This window comes from Belonocnema kinseyi, chromosome 1 (assembly GCF_010883055.1).
Source record: "Belonocnema kinseyi isolate 2016_QV_RU_SX_M_011 chromosome 1, B_treatae_v1, whole genome shotgun sequence".
Lineage (NCBI taxonomy): Eukaryota > Metazoa > Arthropoda > Insecta > Hymenoptera > Cynipidae > Belonocnema > Belonocnema kinseyi.
Window position 1 is genome coordinate 25,302,618 of NC_046657.1, and position 8,693 is coordinate 25,311,310.

General features: G+C 33.7%; 1 protein-coding gene across 1 annotated transcript in view; it reads left to right on the forward strand.

Annotated features, from left to right (window-relative positions):
* LOC117177166 overlaps nucleotides 1-8,693 on the forward strand; it is a 126,282-nt gene that overhangs the window by 65,380 nt on the left and 52,209 nt on the right. The window lies entirely within an intron of this gene.

Sequence of the window (8,693 nt, forward strand, 5' to 3'; positions counted from 1 at the left end):
TACAAGCTATCTAAGGATGGTACTATAGAACGCCACCTCAAGGTAGGCCTAGTGGCGCCATCGCTTGGTCAGGCCGGAAACTTATCAATCCACCCTCGTATAATCATTTCGATTGATATTCCATCAATTTACTCCAAAAATTTGACTGATACTCCAAAGTGAAAAAATTCTTCAACAGTTAATATGGCGGAAAAATACTATCTATAGATTTGTGCTAGGGCGAAATTAGGTGCAAACATCTAAATAGATGCCAAATGTCCTGTTTTCCTTCTCTATGTGATATCTTGTTATATTTGCATTGATTGAACGCCATACCAATTTTAGTTTGAACTAGGTTCCTGAGTTTATGAATTTAAGCTAGTAATGTACTGCTTTTTTATCTTTATCTAGTAATATTTTTTCCCAATCATACTTCATTAGATGTTCGTGCAATTTATGTTCGTATGAGATAACCTTATCAATATCATCTACAATCATTAAGTCAATACGAGTACTGGAAAGATCAGTATGGTGAGTAGAATCAAGAGGTACAATCGAGAGTCTCGAAGAGTATACCAAAGATTTTACATATTCAAAATCATTGGAAGTGAGATTTAAGTTAGTGTTCTGATCTTAAGTAAGTATAATATTATTAATGTTAGAAATAAGTGAAAAAATAGAAGTTTAAGCACTGTACCATAGGAGGCATTGGGTGGTTTATAAGCTACTCCCACTAAAACAGTATCAGAGGTTAACTTGACTTCAACAGAGAGAAATTTGGTCGTAAGAGAACTAGCTACTGGACTTAGACAAAACATTGTCCCATTTATCTCTGTCTCTTCAAGAAAGCGAATAGTTATCAATTGTAACGAGATTGAATATTTCCTGAGGTAAGATATTTTTAAAGAAGGTCTAGGCCATTCTTAAAGTATCTTTTAACGAGGAATTGAATAATGAACTTGATTTTTATTTAGACGATAACCTTCCAGGTTGTTTTAAGGTCAGCTTAACAAAAATAGAAACCCACTTTTTTACATCAGTATTCGATAGAGCGGGAAATTTTATGTTCAAAGATGTACCTAGCTCCCAGCTAAGTCGCAAACTTGAAGTTCAGTCTAAGGTAGTTTAAACTTAAACATGGTCTGCATACCTTTAGTTTATGATCAAATTAAATCTATGACCTGAGTGCAAATTCAAGCGGTAACTTTACAAATCTATCCATGGCTGTTCAAATTATGTTCGCAACGAGCAAATATACTTGAATTTAACGAGGCTTATTCAGTAGTTACCTTAAGTATTACCTTATACATGACCTTCAGGGTCATTTCCAGGTTAATTTTTGCTATTAGAATCTCTTTTTTTACATCGGCAATCAACAGAGCTGCAAATTTAATCTTCGAATCTACTGAAGGCTCTGGTCCAGATCGACCTTGACTCAGAGGTACGCAGATCTTATTTAAGTTTAAATGACCTTTATGTCTACAACGTACCTATAATGGGTACATATCTGCACGTATAATTTACTGTTCTAGCGATTGCTAATTGTTAAAAAGGGGATTTTCATTTTCTTTAAAGTTGACCTTGAAAAAACTTTGAAATTCTTGATGAAGATCAAGATTAAAATCACAATTGAGTTCATTTTTGAAATCTATGTCATGAGTAACCTTAAGTACCCTGTAAAATATTTTAACTGAGGAAACATTCCGCCGTCCCAGGACGTTTGTGACTGGAGTTAATATTTTGTATGAAATATAATTTTATCATTTTTCTCGATAACAAAGGCAGGAAGAAACTTTCTATGAAAGTTCGCACAACTGAAGAAGATCTAAAAAGATCGAACAGTTTTTTTTAATAGATGTCAAAACTGAAATTCTCGAACTTTGTGATTTTTTTATAAGAAATTAGTAGCTTTTGAGTAAAGAATTAGTAAATGCATTAATATCCAACCCCGACGCGTCAGAAAGGGACGGGTTTTGGGTTAAAAATTTTTATACTTTTTAGAAAATTATTCTTTTCTAGTTGAGGGTGTAAGTATTTTGTTGAAACCTTATTTTTGTTGCTTAAATCCAAATATATTTTATTTTTTATTAAAATTTTATTTGTTAATATATTTACTATTAGGTTTCGCGTCAAAAATGTATCTTTTTAGCTTGAAAATTCCACGCTTAGGTTTAAAATTAAACTATTCACCTAGAAGTTGATTTTTGTTTAAAGATTCATGATTGTTTTGGAAAAAATTTTTTCTTTCATTAATTTTTTTAACTGGAAATTGAACTACTTTTTGAAGCATTTCACTTTTTGGTTGAAATTTAAGTTTTTGTTGAAAATTCATATTGCGGGACATTTTCGCTGAAAAATTAAACACTTTTATAGTAAATTTAACTATATGCTACAAAGTTAAACTATTTTGTAGAAAATTCCTCCCAGTATTGAAAATAAAATTATCATAAATTAAATTGACCCTATACAATTTTGATTTAAAAATTGGTCTTTTCTGCTTACAGATAGTACTATTTATTAAAATTTCTTCTAAACTAGCATCACAAATATTTTTCGAACAATTTAGTTAAAAATGCAGCCTTTTTGTTAAAATTTTTGTTTCAGTAGTAATTTTCTTGGTTAAAAATTCAAATACAGTGAAACTCTTCCATAGCGCCGATTTTGGAGCTGATGGTAGGTGGGGACTAACTTATTATAGCCCGCTTAACTTTTGTTTGCTTACGCCTGAGTGCTCGTCTGAGTGGCAACCGTAGACCCCGCATACCCCACACAGCTACTGCGGCGCGACGTCGATTCTCGGAAGGGCTATAGAAAGGAGGGCTATTGATGGGTTTCACTGTATTTTGTGAAAAATGCATCTTTTTCTTAAATATTCATCTTCTCGGTAGAAAATTCAGGTTCTGTGTTAAAAATTCGCTGTCTTTTGCATGAAAAATTAATTTTTCAAACTGAAAATTCAACTCCTTTGTTTAATATTTAACTGATTGGTTGGAAATTAACTTTTTGATGGGAATTCATATTTTTAGCTTCGAACCCTGAATAAACTATAAATACACCAAATTCTCGCGTTCAGTCACCCCGTTATCAGCCTTCTAAGAACCACTGGCTCCTCCCACAGTTTATCTGGGGAGCAGAGCGAGAGCGGTTGCGTCATTATATATATATATATATATATATATATATAGATAAACATTCCAATTAGAAACTAGTTAGGCGGCCCTCACTGTTTCAGTTTCGATCCCCCCGAAACCAGTCCAAGGCTATTTGAAGGCAACCCCGACACTTGACTGAAAGCGAAAGTTTGGTGCATTTATATAAAAAAGTACATTCGACTCCAGTAATTAACCCGTTTTTTACGTTTCAACCGGCAACGTCCAACAAGTTTTTTAGGAATATAAACGCTTTTATAATTATTAAATAATTTAAACTTAAATAAAGTCGGAATCTGTGTCGTATATGCATAATTACTTTTGTTATTCTACATTGCCGACAGTTTCGTTTAGCTGTAGCACATGAACTTTATAAGTTGGTAACCTTTCTTTCACGTTATTTTCAAGGTAAAGGTTTTGATCATCCAATTATTTCGATCAACGATTTAGGGCATTTTAAGGATTTCACAATAATACAAGATATTTAGGGAATCTGAATAGATTCAAGAAATTAACATAATTTAGAGAATTTATAGGAGTTCGGATAATTCAAAGTATTTAGAGAAATTGAGATGATTTAAAGTATTTCAAGAGAATTCAGATAATGTATAATATTTCGCGATTTATTCATATTTAAAGATAATATACTAAACAGAGTGGTTTTTAAGACAAGGAACGCCAGAAGAGTCGTCTTAGAATATTATTCCAAGACAGTTTTTTTAACATGTGGTTATTGAATTTCACTTCCAGTTTTGGCTCAGATAGCATTTTCGGACCAAGTTGGCTTATCAGGTCAGATCTGGTTTTCCAATGTTCAGGTTGATTTGTAAGTCCAAATCCCAACCCAAATCTATCCGAGAACAACCCAACCCGCAAGAGCCCGATCTCAGTTCGCACATCACTATCCTATTAGTAGTTTCCCACTTATCTTTATTTGCTCTCTTTTTTAAATTTAATTAAATAAGTACAATTACAGAATTTTCAAGGATAAATTGTCAAAATTAAAAACTCTTGAGTACAAAGGATTAAAAGTTTAAGTTCCGGGAATTTTGAAGAGTTACAGCAGATATGTTATTAGATAGAGATGTAATTGAATAAATTACCATTTGAATGAAATTTTCTGTCACGAATTACGGCGCATTTGAGTGTCGCTTTTACTCTTTCAAATAGAAAAAATTGGCCAGTCCTAAACAGTATTTGCACTGAAGAATTCAGGCTATTTGGTGCTTGACTGAAAAGCTTGAAAATTTTCCGCCCCATAACATTTCTACAGTATGTTTTCGTCGCAAAGAAGGATTAATGGTTTTTGCCTCGCGACAAGAACATGGGAGTCACAAAGTTAGTGGCTTAAATAATAAGAATAGATCAGTCACTAATGATAGTATCATAGAAATAACTAGGAGAGCACTTTATGCCGAAATGATGTTAAATTCATTGGATTACCAAGATCCTTTCTTAAGATTTAGTGACAATAAAGATCGAGCACTAATTGGAAAGCTGGCGCCAACCAATGACCATTTGCTCAATGGTGCTATCATTGAACTCCCAGGACCCCACTATCGATGGAATTAAGGATTTTAGTCGACTACTGGTTCGATAAGGAATAACTATTTTTTCTCGAACATGATTCTGAAACACATCATTTGACTTGGATTAGTAAGAACGTTAACTGCAGGTATGATTTTTTATTAGCTTAGCTCTTAACTACTCATGTAACTTTATTAAATCTTTGCCTGTTTGGCTTGGGAGACCCTACCAGTAGCAGCGCTACCGCTATCATAGACGTCGAAGTCATTAGAGAAGAGATCGAGCCCTAACAAGGCGACAATACGGGAATAGCTTTAGGTAGAGAAGGAACAGGAGAGGGACTAAGAGTAACACCTAGAGGAAGGAACCCCGACTTCAAACTAGATATGACTAGAGATGGCTGGACATGGCTCAGCGGATTTTTAAGGTTGAGGCGCATTCGCACAATTTTTCCTTGGAAGAAAAAGAAATTCTGAGGAAATGTTCTCTGTAAGGAGGATGCGATCACGAAATCAGATCCTTTCGCTAGGTGACGAGATGCACAGGGTCAAGAGGACGAGGCGCGGCATCAGCTTTGAAGAGGGAAGCGTCAAAATTCTGCAAAAAGCAGTAGAATGTGTATAGTCTATAGAGTGAATGAATGGCGAAGTCCATAAAATGAAGAAACTCCTGAAGGTGGCGTACACCCTAAAATAAAGATGTGCGAGATCAATAGCCAACTGGCGCATTAAGTGGAGCTAGTACTCTTTAAGGATGTCGCACGCTGGGTAAAACGAGTCCGGAATGCCCTGAAGTCGGTGCCCATGAGAAACTGTAGCGTGAGAGCAAGAATTTTCAATGGCAGATTCAAAGTATCAGGAACATATGAAAGGCTTCTCGTGAAGCAGCAAGTAAAAGATGCGACTTTGAAACATCAGAAGAAGGCTTTAAAGGGTTCTTCCGAAGAAGTAGCCTCAGGCATAAGGGTCAGTTGGCTTTACTGAGGTTGAAAGTGGAAGAAAGCGGAGAAACTGAAGTAAAAGAAAACAAAGAAATGCACTGCTCCCAGGAAAACTGATTAAACCGCAAAACCGAGCCGTTGGCGGAAGAAGAAAAAAATAGGAGGATTCACGGCGAGGCTCTCCTCAAAATTTTGTTAAACCAAGGTAATTAATACACATGCCTTGATGACAACTAGATGTCTTGAGGTTATTGCTTTGACCTTTTTTTTCATAAAAATTAGGTGAGTGTTCCATGGATGTCATGTCTCGTTAGATACCTCCCTATCGAAGCACAGGACTTGAAAGAACCGGAATTGCAAATTTTATATGCCAACCTTAACAAAATGCATTAATGACATACATAACGCCTAAGGAATTCATGGAGAGGATCGAAAAAATACCTCATGCAGCATTTCTGTCACATAGAGAAGACATTGTGCAGGCCCGGTATTTGTCGCTCAAGACAAAGAAGATGAAACACATGCAATTTGCTGAAAAAAAAGCTACGCGGTCTCAGGAATATTCAATTCTACGGTTGGGAAGTAGAATTTAAAAAATCATAAAACTGTTCAGGATTAATAATTGGCCCTAAGTAGACCTAAAAACTCCAGGTTGATACAGTGGTAAAGATAGCTTATTCCTAAAGTCTAAGCTAAGCTATGTCTTTGTCATTTTTCTTTTAAATATGAAGCATATCTGCAACACTCAAATATTTAAAAAATGATCTAAATCATTTGATCATTTTATATTTTGTGTTTCCAAGTTGGGACAGATGCGATACAGGAAAATTTGCTAAACTGCTTCTTTATAGAGAGCAAAAACAGCGGCATATAATTCATTTTCTAGGCTACAGTTAAAGCATGAATGCTTAAATATGGGCAGAAAAGGATCAACAGAGTTCTTACTAGCCCCCACCCCCAGAGTTAATATACTTTCGTGGGACAAACTTTTTGGGCGACTTGGATACAAAGTACAAGCAAATGACTCCTGGAGCCACCACGTCAACAACAACAGCTGTAAAGACTCATTATAGTAGTGGCAAACCTCTCCTACCTGAATTTACTTTAGCATCAAGCTAATTATCAGACTTCTTCGGGATCTCCTCACAAAGTATGCAGTTCACAAAGTTGAAAAGTTGGTAGCCAGAATGGCTATCTTACAAATCTTTGAACCTGGATTGGTGGTGGGTTTCTGTTCTTTAACACCATGCTATCAAGATAAATCAAATCGATGGTCATTACCTAACGTATAATAAAGGTGACGCATGTCACATCATATATAGTATGTCAAGTGAAGAGTAGAAATGATTTCGGCTGCGTTATTCCAAAATTTGTGTCCAACTAAACTATCCGGAAGACAATCACGAAAAAAACAGAAGTGAATTTTTGTTGCGGGTATTTTTCAAGTAGATAAAGTTGAACTTTTTCGCAGGGAAATAGAATAAACTTCAATAGAGTTGCCGTAGTAACTATTTCCAATATAGTGGGTAAATCTTAAAAATTGAACATTATTTTTGTTAGAGGCAAAGATTACTCTAAAATCGTTGTAAATGTTACATTCATTTTTTTACGTTTTCATCATTGCAAAACGAGCAAAGTTAAAAGTATAATAAAAAAATTATTTTTAGATTCTCATCATGAAAAATATTAGATCTGTATAAAATTTAACTCCTGCTTCTTTTTGTCAAACGTTTACATTTTCAGACTTTCTGTGTGGCTGCAGATTTTTAGTTTGTTAGCAAAAAAACTTTCAAAAGAATTGAGCGATTGGATAAGTCTTTGATATATTCTCTAACTGCCCTAAACTGAAGATCACTTTCATAAGCCAGCCTTTTTGGATAAAAATAAAAAAAGCGAGTGCATTTTGAATATTTTTAAAACCTTTTTTTTAAGATTTAAGAATCGTATTTACGACTGCACAGTATTTAAAAAGACGAACAATTTATCCTCACTACAGTTTTACACTCTCATCAGAGAAGGTATTTGATTTGCGTAAAATTTGAATACCCCTCCCCCCCAGTTTTTTTAAAATGTTTACCTTTTGAGACCCCCTGAATCCGAAAAACAGGTTTTTACGAATGTTCCTGTCTGTAAATCTGTCTCTCTGTCTGCCTGCCTATCTGTTCGTCCGTGGGTGGTTTTTCTTGTTTGCACGATAACTTTCAAAAGAATTGACTGATTGGATTTTCCTTTGGTAAATTCTTTTACTATCTCAAAATGAAGGTCGAGTTCGTCAGAAAGCAATTTTGGATGAAAATTCGAAAAGTGAGCATATTTTGAATATTTCGGCAAAAAAAATTGAAAAAAAACTAATAAGATTTCTAAGATGGTTTTCCAGCCTGATTTTGAAATTGGGTTTTATATTTTTTTATAAATAAACAAATATGGCGAAAAAATCGCCTTTTTTCTATTTGAAGTTCTCGGTGCTTGTCAATAACAGGATAATGGTTCAAATCACTTATTAACGTTGCGACCTAATCTTTTCCTTCAGAGGTAATTTGAGGAGTCAAACATAGTAATATGTCAAAGCGAATCCCTATTCCAATTTCATGATTAACAAAATATTTTCGATGTTGAAAATAATTATTTTAATTCTGTCTTCTAAATTATATGTCAATATGTTTAAAGTTTTAATGGAATTTTTTTAAAACATTTTTAATGCGGAAAATTTTCAGCAAAATATTGAGAAAACATTATTTTGATGTTTTAATGAAGATAATTTTAAACTGCTTTTTATATCAAAAAATGAAAAACTAACTATTAAATTATTGACTTTTTTTCAAATAAGTGAACTTGTTATTTTGATTAAGTTTATGTAAATAAATATTGCTATTATTACTGCAATAAAATTAGTCTTTTGTTTCAAATATCTTGATTACAATTGTTTTTTCTAATGTTTGCGATGTTGGAAAATGAGCATCTGAATTCGATTTCCAAAATTATATTTACATACATTTCAATGAAAGTAATTATCTTATACTTAATTAAAGTTAAACAAAGACAAGTTCAAATTGAAAAAAAAAATAAAAAATTTAAAAATTATCTGAATTATTCAATGG